At 44.7% G+C, this 13,966-nt stretch overlaps 1 protein-coding gene and 1 pseudogene across 3 annotated transcripts in view; one reads left to right on the plus strand and one right to left on the minus strand.

Moving 5' to 3' along the window:
• RBFOX1 (RNA binding fox-1 homolog 1) overlaps positions 1–13,966 on the plus strand; it is a 2,477,231-nt gene that overhangs the window by 13,326 nt on the left and 2,449,939 nt on the right. The gene's annotated exons all lie outside the window — the stretch shown is intronic.
• On the minus strand, positions 7,786–8,154 carry LOC100609868 (small ribosomal subunit protein eS24-like; annotated as a pseudogene).

The raw sequence follows: 13,966 nt of genomic DNA on the forward strand, positions 1-13,966 counted from the left end.
TGCTGCTTTAGAAGCTTCTCCCTCCTGGTGATTAAACCACCCCAAACAAATAAAGCACTGCATTTCCACCATAAGCTTGTTCACATGCACGCAGCCAATTGTCTTGGATCCACCGCCGGTGTGCCTGATTCATCAGGGTGAGGGGTTCTCCTCTGAGGTGCTTGCAAAGAGCTGCTTAATTTTCATCTGAAAGACTCTCTGTAGAAACCAGGCTCAGCTTTGGAAGAAAGCCCTTTCTCCCCTTTAGCAAATTCTGTGTCATTCTTTTTTTTTTCTTTCTTTCTTGTTTGAGACTGAATTTCACTTTTGTTGCCCAGGCTGGAGTGCAATGGTGCAATCTCGGTTCACTGCAGTCTCTGCCTCCCGGGTTCAAGCGATTCTCCTGTCTCAGCCTCCTGAGTAGCTGGGACTAGAGGCACCCACAACCACACCCAGCTAATTTTTTTGTATTTTGAGTAGAGAGGGAATTTCACCATGTTGGCCAGGCTGGTCTTGAACTCCTGACCTCAGGTGATCCACCCACCTCGGCCTCCCAAAGTGCTGGGATTACAGGCGTGAGCCACCATGCCTGGCTGGAATTCTGTGTCATTCTGGATACTTATCATGACTTCAAGCATCTAGGACTCTGTCCTGGGTATCCTGAGCCTGAGGGTGTATATGTGTCCAGCTGGCTTGGAGGTTGTCTACAGGCAGGTTGAACTTGGCCTCTGAGTCCGTGGCAGCCTCACGTGGGAAATACCACCAATGAGCCTCATCCTGTGCTTTTAGGAGATAGTTTCTATTTAGTCATTGCTGAATCTGTTACAGACAGGGTCTCAATTTCTTGCAAGTCCTGTATGAGGTGGGTGCTGTGATTATCCACATGTTCACTTGGTCTCTCTGGCCTCTTTCAGGCTCTTGCACTTCCTTTGCTCTTTTCCTGCCACAGGGCGTTTGCACATCCTGCTCTTTCTGCCTGGAAAGATTTTCCCTCTCCCTGCCTCTTCAGCTGGTCATGGTCTCATCTGACAGTGGAGTCACTACATCCTCAGGGAAGCCTGGCCACACTGACTCAGTCACAGCAACCCCCTATTATCTGCTTTCATGAGACCAGGTGCCTCTCTGTGGTAGACACTAGCTCAGGTACAGCTTCCTACTTCTGTGCATGTCATCCTTCCCCTTCAAGACTGTGGTCACTGTGAGGGCCAGGTCCATGCCTGTTCCTGATTCTCATTTGTGTCTCTAGTGTTTAGTATATGCTCACCTAGAATTTGATTAATAAAGGATGGCATACCCATTTTACAGATGAGAAAGTTGAGGCTAAGGAACATTATGTAACTTTCTCAGTATTAGATAGTGATGGTTTGAAGCCACCTGGCTGGTCGCTGGGTGTACACTCTTAACCACTTCACCATGGTTCTTCTCTCACAGTAGTTCTCCAACAGCATGAGTGAGAGACAACTTTAGGACAGGTGTACCCAGAATCCCAGGGGTTACCCTAGAAGATGGTGTCAGGAACATACTTGCCTGTGGGCCTTCTTACTGTATTGCATAAAATACCCAGTTTTTCTGACTCGCCTTTAGTAAAGACCTTAGTTGTCAGTAGGAAAGGGTGTATGTTTACACTTTTTAAAAAAGGAGTCTATATCATATTTATCTTGTGGTCTGCCATGCCCCTCTGATCTTCTTCAGGTTCAGTTATGCAAAATTAACACTTCTCTTGACTGCCTCTCTCTTACCTGTTCAGTTTCTTTTCTGTGTTCGAGATTGCTTAGAAATTTGCCCCATTACTACAGCCTGCTTCCCACCTGCATCCCCCACCCAGCTTGTTCTGGATTTTGTCAACAACAGTTCCAGCGTTTAGTGAGGGCTGGATTGAAGGACAGTCTTGGAAAAGGCTGTGTGATGAAAGGTGAAGATACCTAATGGACAGGCAGTCATCAGGGTTAATTCAAAGGCTGGAAGAAGGGCTGACCTGGAGGACTGGAAATGTCTTTGAGCTGAAGGTCATGTGCAGGTGGAGCGAAGAGGGTGAGCCTTTTGGGGTGAACTGCAAGTATTTGATAAGATCTCTGTCCCCATTGTTGGGGAAGTCTTGGTAAGCATCCTCAATGTGATGGAGGGATTAAGGAACCGCTGGCTCTACCTGCCCAGCATGGCAGTAACGTGACACAGCCAGTTGATTATTGGTTGCCCAGCTGTCATCAGATCAACATCTTCTGTTAGTTATAGCTGTAATTTGCATTAGTTGTCAATACCAGTTTTGACTTTCCTAGTCAATAAAGTGTTCTGAGGGTGGTGACTAAGGCTGAACATTACCCATAATCATGAGTATTACAGAGGCAAGCCCCCTTGCCCACCCACCTGCGGGTGATGACACACCCTAGGAAAATCACTCAGTTCTTTGGAGGACCCCGAATAAACGCTCAAGTCCACCTGTTCATCTGTCCGTCCATCCGTCCACCCTTCCATCCATCCATCCATCCATCCATCCATCCATCCATCCATCCAGACATGCATACATCCATCCACCCACCTACTCATCTATCCACCCACCCACCCATCTATCCATCCAATCCACTCTCTTGTGCACCCAGCTATCATCCACCTACCCACCTAGCAACCCATCTATCCATCTACTTACCCATGCATCTGTCCACCCATTCACTCATCTAACTTATCTATCCACCCACCCGTCCATCCATTTATCTATCCCTCCACCCATTCACCCACTTATCCATTTCTCCACCCACTCAACCATCCCTTCACCGACTCAACCATGCATTCATTGGTCCACCTGCCCGCCCACCCATCTATCCATCCACCCACCTATCTATCCATCCATGTATGTATCCTTCCATCTGCTTGTACTTCTGTTCATTTATTCCACAAAGACTCGTTAACCACCTGCTAGATTCCGGGGAGGTACCTGCTCTAGTAATTGAGAACACGGTCTCTGGAATATGATTCCCTGGGCTCAAACTGAGCTGCCTCCTAGCTAGCTGCTTGGGTAAGTTACAGAAACTGTGCTTTGATTTTCTTATCTGAAAATTGGCTATTAATAGCTTCTACTCTTGCAGATATAGTGAGGATTAAATAAGATGTCACATTAAAAGTGCATCATCGACACTCAATAGAGATTAGGTTTTACCATTCATTATTATTCTTGGCAGATGCTGCAGATAACGTGGAGAGCATACGAAAGACACATGTTCGAACCAGTAGTGACATACAGGTGCTAAGTTTTGCAGTAGGGGAAGGGCAGAGAGCCATGGAGAGGGCCTGGCCCAATCCTGGAGACTCAGAAAAAAGTTCCCCATTGAATTGCTGTTTTAGCTGAGACTTGTGGGATGGGTAGTAGTTGGAGATCCCAGACAGGATGTGACCGAGTTAGCCAGGGAAAAATTGGGTCCTGGCACCCATGGCAGAGTTGAGTGATCCAGTCCTTCTGTCTCCTCTGGCTGGAAGTCCACCAGATCTGGGAATGTCAAGTTGGGGGAGGGGGCTGACAATGACCATGACCTTCACCTGTCCTCACATGTCCTCTGTGTGTCTGCAAAGCCACTGCCTCAGTCTCCTCTTCTGGAAAGTGGGATTGGAAACCACATCTGCTTCTCTCCCAGGACTGCTAGGAAGACAAGATTAGATGGCAGGTGAGAGCTCTTTGAAAATGAAAACATTCTGCTATTTGAATGCAAAGTGTTCTTCTTTGCCTGTGATGTTTCCTAATCTGTGAACTCATACTGGACCTCGAAGCTGTCTGTTAAAAAAAATAGCCAAGTGGCTGGGCATGGTGGCTCATGCCTGTAATCCTAGCACTTTGAGAGGCTGAGGGGGTTGGATCACTTGAGGCCAGGAGTTCGATACCAGCCTGGCCAATATGCGAAACCCTGCCTCTTCTAAAAGTACAAAAATTAGCCCGGTGTGGTGGCATCTGCCTGTAGTCCCAGCTACTCGGGAGGCTGAGGCACAAGAATCATTTGAGCTCAGGAGGCAGAGGTTGCAGTGAGCTGAGATGGCGCCACTGCACTCCAGCCTGGGTGACAGAGCGAGGCTCTGTCTGAAAAAAGAAAAAAAAAAAGCAAAGTTAACACTTCCTCCATTTCTCCCCTGGGGGAGGCAATTTGTCAAAGATTGTTGTTGGATTTTACACACAGGGAAATCTAAGGAAGGTGTGGAAACCAGACCAGGACTCCGGACTCTGGTCTCCCTGTTTACAGGGTCTTAAATGGGGGAGCCACTTTGGGTTCTTTCCACAAGATTGCTTTGTAAAAACACCAAGAAACAAACAAACAAACAGAAAACTCAAAAAAACAGCCCTGACCTAAATATTCACAAGGGACCTTAGGCAATATCTGCAAACAAACGTGAGTGATGAGTGGAATCTGTCATCTTTACAAATAAGACAGCTCCAGAGTTGAAGCAAGTGGAAATATCTCTAGAGACAAAGATTTGGGCAGGTTTTGCCAGTTACATGCTATGAGAACCTGGGCAGGTTTACCTCTCTGAGCTTCTGTGACCTTGTAAAGTAGGCTGCATTGCTGTAAACGTGCAGGAGGAATCCCAGCATCCTCCTGTGCACGAGGCTGGTTTCTTCCCATCCTTTTCCTTGTTCTGCCTCTCTCCTCCTCTCCAAGAGATGAATACATTTGGACCCAGTAGGGGCCTATGTTTGTAAAAGCTTGCAGGTGATTCTCATGCAGCCAGCCTGGCTCTGGCGCTGAGTTCTTGGACACTTTTGGAGGCACATTTACTAGTGAGGAAGGTCACTGTGTGTTAAAGGCATGACTTATCTTCCATTCCTTTCTTCCATGAAGCAAGGTGCATGGGTCAACTGAGCTGGGAGAGTCCCCAGTGTCAGCCTCCCCCACGCTTCCCTCCCTGCCCATTCCTTGTGTGCTGTACTTTCTCTCGACTTCCTCTACTCTGCACCAAGCCGGGAGACGGTCAGATCTCAAAAAAATCATTTTTTTTGGGGGGGAAATGGGATCAAGAGGGTTTTTGTTTGCTTGTTTGTTTGAGACAGGGTCTAACTCTGTCACCCAGGCTGGAGTGCAGTGGTGTGACCTTGGCTCACTGCAGCCTTGACCTTCTGGGCTCAGGTGATCCTCCCACCTCAGCCTCCTGAGTAGCTGGGACTGCAGGTGCACACCACCTTGCCTGACTAATTTGTCTATTTTTTGTAGAGATGAGGTTTCACCACCATGTTGCCTAGGCTGGTCTCAAACTCCTGGGCTCAAGCAGTCCTCCATCCACCTCGGCCTCCTAAAGTGCCGGGATTACAGGCATGAGCTGCTGTGCCTGGCCAAGGTTTTTTTTTATTATTATTATGAAAAATTTTCAATATACATAAAAGTAGAGCGACTAGTTTAATGAGCTATCATATACCCATCACATAAGTTTAAAAACTATTAACGTTTGCAATATTTACTCCATTTGTTTTTCTGAAGTATTTAAAAAATAGTTTACAGTAGTTATGTAATTGCTTCATGATATTCACCCCTATGTAATTTGCTTTCCCTCTAAAAACATGAGGGCATTTTTTATATGATCATTGTCATACCTAATCAAATTACCAGTAATTCCTTAATATCCTCTAAGATCGAGTTTACATTCAGATGTCTTGTCCTCAAAATGTCAATTGTGATTATTTTTTTCTTTGAGCAAAGATAATAAGATCTCAAGATTTAATGACAGAGATTCCATATTAGCCCTGATGTCTAAGCTCTGTGGTCCATTGTGGCTTTACTTGAAAGTCTCAGGCTAGGTGTGGTGGCTCATACCTGTAATCCCAGCACTTTGGGAGGCCAAGGTAGGCGGATCACGAGGTCAAGAGTTCAAGACCATCCTGACCAACATGGTGAAACCCTATCTCTATTAAACATACAAAAATTAGCCGGGCGTGGTGGCAGGTGCCTATAGTCCCACCTACTCGGGAGGCTGAGGCAGGAGAATCTCTTGAAGCCGGGAGGTGGAAGTTGCAGTGAGCTAAGATTGCACCACTGCACACCAGCCTGGGTGGCAAGAACGAGTCTCTGAAAAAAAAAAAAGAAGTCTCTCACTGTGGTCTTATAATAAAAGCACACTCCATTTCCCATCTGGCCCCTGCTCCTTAATGTTAACCCCCTCCTGTGGGGAGGAGGGGGTGACATTCAGTGCAGGTTCAAGCATTCCCAGGGCTGGCTCTGATGCCGATAAAGCCCATTGTCATGAATGAATCCTTGCAGGTTATTGTAAGTATTGGAAATAGTGCACATGGAGTGTCCTCATGATGCCCGGGACAGTAATGAATATTTATAGGTTTCTTTTAGTGCCTTTTTTTTTTTTTTTTAGTGTTTTCCGTAGTTCCATGTTTCTACAACCCTTAGGAACATCAGAATTATGTGTGTGTGGGTGCTTATTAAATACACCAATTCAGGGAGCTCAGTCCCAGACAGTTTGATGATTAGGGGCTCAGCTAGGACCTATGTTTGCAAAAGCTCCCAGCTGATCTCATGCAGCCAGCCTGGCTCTGGCTCTGGCTCTGGGAGCTGGGTTGGGAACTAGTCTTTGGTGCTATTCTGCTGAAACTTCAAGCTGGGCTCTTGGACTCCATCTTGTATTGTCATCACTTGCATTCAGGTCTGTTCTTCCCCTGGATTGTAAACTCCTTGATGTCTGGGTCATTTCAGCTTGTGAAGTGAGCTTTCAGTGGGTGCTCAGTGGAACAGGTGCTGAATGGAGTGAGGCTCTAGGGAGGCCAGCGTGTGTTGGTAAGTGAGAGACAAAAATCATTTTAAAAAGAATCTTTTTGCCCTTCAGTTGTGTTTGCCATGAGTTAATCTGATTTACTCTAGTGGAAGCCAGTGCAGCTTAAGTGGAGGTCTTGCCCTGAAATGGAGCCAGGTTATGGATCAGCAGAGCTGCCAAAAGTGTTTTGTGGGAAATGTTTCTGTGTCACCCTCAGTTGATTGAACTCAAGTTTTCACTCCCGTTTAACACCACGTGGGGGCCATTCTGACTTCTGCGGAGTGGCTGTGATCAGATCTTCTGTAAAAGTGTAAGTGAGGAGGCTGGGCACGGTGGCTCACACCTGTAATCTTAGCACTTGGGAGGCTGAGGTGGTCAGATCACTTGAGGCCAAGAGTTTGAGACCAGCCTGGACGACATGATGAAACCTTGTCTCTACTAAAAATACAAAAATTAGCCAGGCATGATGGTGCATGCCTGTAATCCCAGCTACGTGGGAGGCTGAGGCAGGAGAATCACTTAAGCCTGGGAGGTGGAGGTTTGGTGAGCTGAGATCATACCACTGCACTCCAATGTGGGTGACGATTGTTTAACCACCACCAAAATGGGTTCTGAGTCCAAATATTAATATGAAGGACATTGGTGACATAGTCTCAAAAAAATTAATGAATACAGAAAAGTACAAAAAGAGAGAGAAATCACCCCAAATCTCACGACCCCAAGAAATAAACCTCCTAGTATTAAGTGACCAGCATTCCTTGCTATGCACAAAGATGGCTAGAGACATGAAGAGACACTTCTGATCACACAAAATGAGATTTTAAAAACAAGAAGTAGCAAATTGAATGCTGTGTAAATTTATCTGAAGAAAAAGAAATGGAAGTGAAACTGAAGGAACTGGTCAACTCAGATAAATGTAGTTTTTTCTTAGCAAAAATCAGTTTCTAGAACATCTAAGAAACCAAATGTGGTGAAAAATATTAAGATGTTTTATATATATGTAGAAGTCTTTACAGTTGACTGATCATCTCATGAAAAATTTGTACAGTCACTGCAAATAACGCCATTGCAAAATCTTTACTCCTTTTGCTTTTTGACAGCACCGACATTGGCCTTTGCAGTCTCTTGACTTCATTCTGCCCTTGCATTCCTTTTGCTGTTTTCTTGAGGTCATCTTCTTCTCATGCCAGCTGTGTCTTGCAAGTCTATGTTTGAGTTCATTTTTCTTTGCATAATTCAAAGAACCAGATAGCATGCCAAAGCCCATTGTTTAACCACCATCAAAATGGGTTCTGAGTCCAAATATTAATATGAAGATGACACCCATTGTGGTCTTGTACATTTAGTTGCCTTCTCGGGGTGAAGGACGTTGGTGACCATTTGTTTCCTCTGGAGCGGTGGATTGGTCATGAACTTCGTGGTCCAGATAGTTACTGTGTCATTCATCATGGTGGCTGATCCTCAGGTAGTTAGGGAGGAAAATAAACAAGAAGTTATATATTTAAAACCACGTTTCAATTTTAGACCTGATTAATTGACTTAATAAAGGGCATTAGCACTTCTACTTCCTACGGTCCCTCCCTTTACCTCTGGAAACTAGTTATTTCTAGGTTGTTTTCTGTTGTTAAGGTTGACCACCTTTTCTTTCTGTTCTGCAATCATAGTCCTATTTTTAAATGGATTCACCTCTCATCACTAGCCTTTTGTCATGGTCATTCAGTTCACAAGTTGCTTATTTTTTAATTTCTTGGCTGACTAAATTTTATTATGAAGATTTTTTTTTAAAGAGCTCTGAAATACTGTATTCTCTAAGTTCTTGAACATGTGATAGTGTCTTTTGCCTATTTTGATTGGGCAGTAATTTAGTTGGCTATAAAATTCTTGGATTATATTCTGTTTCCCTTAGAAATTATAGGCACCCATCCACTGACATTTCATTTTGTGTGTGTGTGTGTGTGTTTTTTTTTTTTTTTTTTTTTTTTGAGTTGGAGTCTCTGCCTGTCACCCAGCCTTGAGTGCTTGAGTGCAGTGGCATGATCCTGGCTCACTGCAAGCTCCGCCTCCCGGGTTCATGCCATTCTTCTGCCTCAGCCTCCTGAGTAGCTGGGACTACAGGCGCCTGCCACCATGCCTGGCTAATTTTTTTGTATTTTTGGTAGACACGGGGTTTCACCGTGTTAGCCAGGATGGTCTCAATCTCCTGACCTCGTGATCCGCCGGCCTGGGCCTCCCAAAATGCTGGGATTACAGGTGTGAGCCACCGTATGAGCCCAGCCTCATTGTGCTTTGTAGTAACCCCCTTTCCCTGGCCTCTTCCATCTTGTCTTCTTCTCTCCCAGTAGTTTCTTCACGAAGAGGCCATGTGCTATATTCCATGAGATATTTCACACTCAAAGAAGACTTCTTTTATACTCTTTTGATAATTTGTCTGGGAATCACTGTCTTGATTTATAAGGGAGTTTGTAATAAATACAGTAAAAGAAACACACAATGTATTTTGAGATATCAGAGAAGGGAGCAACCAATTCTATTAATATTTGGGGTTAGCAGGGAAGGCTTAGTTAAGAGGTAACATTTGAACTAAGCCTGGAAATAAGGGAAGGATTTGGCCATGCAGTAATGGGGAGAGAGTAGAAGCAAGACATGATGGTTAGTGTTATGTATCAATTTGACTGGGTTGTGGGTGCCCAGATATTTGGCTACACATTATTCTGGGTGTGTCTCTGAGGTATTCTGGATGAGGATAACATTTAATTGGTAGACTGAATAAAGCAGATTGTCCTCCCCAATGTGGGTGAGCCTCATCCAATCCTCTGAAGGCCTGAACAAAACAAAAAGGTAGAGTCACAGAGAATTTGCTCTCTTTACCTGATTATATTTGAACTGGGACATCAATCTTCTCCTGAGTTTAGATGTGGACTCGAGTTGGAACTATATCATTGGCTGTCCTGGGTCTCCAGCTTGCTGACTGCAGACTCCAGGACTCCTTAGCCTCCATAACCATGTGAGCCATCCCTTACAACAAATCAATCTGTCTCTCTCTATGTGGATAGCTCTACCTCTATCTCTCTGCTCTTTCTCTGGAGAACCCAGAGTAATACACAAGGTTATATTAGAGAAGAGGATGACCGAAGGAAAAGCATGGGGGCAGAAAAGTGCAAAGAGGGTTTGGGAAGACTGGGGTCCTGATGGGGAGTTTGGATTTCACTGTGTGTAGCACGGAGAATCCTTGAAAATATTCAAGAGGTGAAAATTGTATTTCTGGAAGAACACCAGGAGAAAGTGAAAAGAAAAACACTAACTCCATTTTAACTCCACTGAAGGGGGCATCAAAGGGATGCACTGGGGACATGGGTTGGAGGGTCGTTGAGGCCACATCTGGAGGATCTTTACTTCTAGGCTGAGTCTGAAGTTATCTTTCTGGGGAGTGGGAGATCATTACAAATCTTTGGGCTCCACTGAAGAGACGGTTTTGCTAAAAATGGCAGGGTGACGATGGTGGTGGTGGTGGTGATGGGAAACTGGTAGCATGAATTCTAATTGGGCTTCTGCTATTCTAGCCGAGAAAGGTGGGGAATGGACTTCCAGTAGAATAATACAGATATGGGAATCAACTGCATGGAGGAGGTAGTTATAGGTGATGAGATGGCTCAGGGACAAAGTTTGGTAGAAGGAGAAAAGATACTAGGCTGGTACAAAAATAATTGCTGTTTTTGCCATTACTTGTAATGGCAAAATCTACAATTACTTTTGCACCAACCTAATGGGATGCAAACTTCAGAGCTATCTGCAACAGAGGGATTGATGAAGATCAACAAAGTTTGGGGACACAGGAAAGGAGCAGGGAGGGTAATGACTTGAGGGCATAGCAGGGATAATCAAGGTTTTTCTTGTTAGCATGTGGAGACTTAAGCATGATTATATGTTAAACGCCTGGCACATACATGGTGCAAAATATGAGTGAAATGAGGAGTGAAGGTGGTGAGTCATGGGAGTTCCAAGGGAACGGGTGATAAAGGCAGGTCTCAAATGAGGCACAAGTGGAGAAGGTAGTTTGGGAAAGAAGAAGGATGATTCTCCTTATGAGATGGGAAAGGCAGAGGAAGAGGGTCAAGGTACAGTGATCTAGGGGTGAGATGGAGGTGAGTTGAGAGAACTCAACTCTGAGTGGGCTCTGAAACCCCTAGGGATGGGTTTGGGGGGCTTTGAGGTACAGAAGAGGTTTAAAGTCAGTTGTTCTAGCAAATATGGTTTGGAATTTATTTGTGATGCTTAAAAATATTGCTGAAGAGAAGTGAAGTCTACCCAAGAGTTGGATGGTGAGATTATTTAGTGGAACTACCATATCCATGTTGTGATTCTTTCCAGTATCATTCAGCAGCCCTTGGGCACTTGCAAGGCAAGTCATCAATGGGGTATGGAGATTTTCCAGGTGGGTGTGGTTGAAGGCAGGGAAGAACGAGTTTAGGAGCACATTACAAGAAGAAGGTGACTGTAAGATCCAGGCTGAGCAGGAAGGTAAAGCAAGAAGGAAACATGAGGTTGTGAAGAGAAGTTTAGAGGGATGAGGAGGCAGGAGAGGTGAACAGTTGCAGGATGTAGCTGGAGTGGCGATGTTAGATCTCGGGGCCAGAGAGCTTTACAGTGATGATGAAGATCAAGGGGCATTAGAATCAAGCTATAAAGAGCCACCGTTTGATGTTGGGATGTGAGGATGCTGCAGGTGGGTGTCTGTGCATTGATGGTGAGAACGTGGTCGCCCTGGCCCTGCTAAGGAGACTGTGCTCTGTTCTTGGGGCCGTTTTCATCACCTGATTAGAGCAGTGGTCCCCAAATGGTGTTCTTTGGACCGTCTGTATAAAATGTTCATAGGTCAAGGATAAAATAGAGAAACAGAGAAAATGTCACAGAAATGTGCCCATTGGTGAAAGACCACCAGCTGTCCTTTATGGAGGATTGTTCTTTATTCTAAAAGTGTATATATTCTATTCTATTAAAACATTTTTGTATTTGCATTTTTTCTCTTTTATGAAATGCCATGGGGTAGAAATTTGTCATGTATCCAATTCTCCTGTCTTCATGCATTGCCCTGTGGTGGGGGAGGGGATGTGGCTAGTACTGGCCAGTAGGCTGGGGGCAGAGGTGCAGTGTGAGACTTCTAGCCAGGAGCATTGAATTCTTAGTACAGGGCTCTCTAGCATTCTTCTCCCTCTGTTCCCTGCTTGGTGACACTCGAGGTAATGCAATCCCCATTAGCCTTAGTCTTAGGGCAAGTTTGATGGGAAACAGAGCACCCCACACCTCCCTGCAGATGTAGCATGAGTGAGAAAAACAACTTCTGATGTTTGAAGTTACCAAGATTTAGGAGTTGTTTGTTATTGCAGCAAAACCTAACCTATTCTGACTGATCATGGTGGAATTTCTCTGTGTGTGTGTGTATGTGTGTCTGTGTGTGTGTGTGTGTGTGTGTGTGTGTAAAACTGGTAGTTTAAAAAAGTTCCTTCTTACCAAAAAGAAAAAAAAACAGCAACCTTATGTTGGTTCTCAAATTAAAAAAATATTTTTACTGGTTTATAAAATAGAAAAAATCTGAGAATCTGTAGCTTAGAGAACTACAGTGTGGGAAGTCTGTAAAGACCAGGTTATTTTATCAGCTCCTAACACCCCTTTATAGGAGCTTAGCCAAGACTTGGACTATTTCAGTCTTTCCCATTCCACATTCCATGGACTCTTGAAGAGACATTGATAAAACGGTACAGCCATGAACCACCCTAACTCAATTCTAGTGGTAGAACCACCCTTTTACTGCAGAATGAGCTTCTTGCTACAGTGATACTTGAACCCCTTAGATATATTCTGTACTAATTATATTAAAACATGACCAATGCTTTTGCTTTGTTGTCCCCCAAATTAAACACCTTAATCATGAGAACCCAGAGAATTGGATTTAGTGTGACTGATTCCCAACTATGAGTAAGAACATAATTAGATTATATTTTTCTCCAGTTCAAATAAAAGAAAATTGACAATAAAATGCTGATCAATATGTGTAGCTCAGGAGGTAGAGCTTGCTTTGAGATGCAGAAGTGTTTGTTTTTTTTAGATCTATATTCTTGAGTAAAGCAAAAATCCGTCTCTCTTTCCTAGAGGGGAAGACTTTCAGAGCTGGGCTTGGCAACAGCCTGACTATCAGAGCCTGAATTAAACAAATAGGTACCTCTCTGGAGTGAATGGTGCATTTCTCCTTTTCGGGGGACTGTGCTTTTATGGTGGAGTTTGCTTTTTGTCTTGGTCTCCAGATGTGTGTATCTGTGGGTGGATGTCTGCATGTAAATGGCAGTGTATACCTGTGTGGGTGTGTACAAAATTCCCATGTGAATCTCAGCTTTGTGGGGATCTCCGGGTCTTGAGCCCAGCAGATGCCATTTGAAGACAAATCACTTGAAAATGAGACAGAAAGAATGGAAACCAAATCCTAGCTCTAAAGGCACCAGGCTGATTAAAAAAAAACTGTGGATTTTCTTTGTCTCCAAATGACATTTCTGTTTCCTATGAAATGATTAGAATGAAAGAGATCCTGAGCACGAAAGAGCAGATACTGTGTGATTGTGTGTATGTCAGGGTTTCAGCTGTGACACTGCTGACATTTTGGCTCAGCAGTTTCTCTGTTGTATGTATGGGGGTTCCCTGTGCATTTTAGAATGTTGAGTGGCATCCCTGGACTCACTGGATGCAGTAACACAACTCCCCCCAAGTAGAGACAACCCCCAGTGTCCAGTGTCCCCAGATATTGCCTGATGTCCCCAGGGGGCAAAATAGTCCCCATCTGAGAACTGCTGCTCTCATAAAGGACAATGTCAGGTGAAATAGGTGGAGGTTGTTGGTAGTCAGGGGTTAGGAGAGATGGAAGAGACCCCAGGAATATCCTGGAAGGGGCTGTAATGTTCTGTTTCTTGAACTGGGTGTTGGTAATATGGAGATGTTCAGTTTTTTTTTTTTTTTTGAGGCAGGATCTTGCTCTGTCACCCAGGCTGGAGCACAGTGGCACCATCATGGCTCACTGCAGCCTCTGCCTCCTGGGCTGAAGGAGTCCTCCCACCTTAGCCCTCCCGAGTAGCTGGGACTACAGGCATGTGCCACCACTCTTGCCTAGTTTTTGTATTTATTTATTTTTTGCAGAGAGGGGGGTCTCACTATGTTGCCCAGGCTGGTCGCGAGCTGTTGGACTCAAGCAATCTGCTCACCTCGGCCTCCCAAA

This window comes from Pan troglodytes, chromosome 18 (assembly GCF_028858775.2).
Source record: "Pan troglodytes isolate AG18354 chromosome 18, NHGRI_mPanTro3-v2.0_pri, whole genome shotgun sequence".
Classification (NCBI taxonomy): Eukaryota; Metazoa; Chordata; class Mammalia; order Primates; family Hominidae; genus Pan; species Pan troglodytes.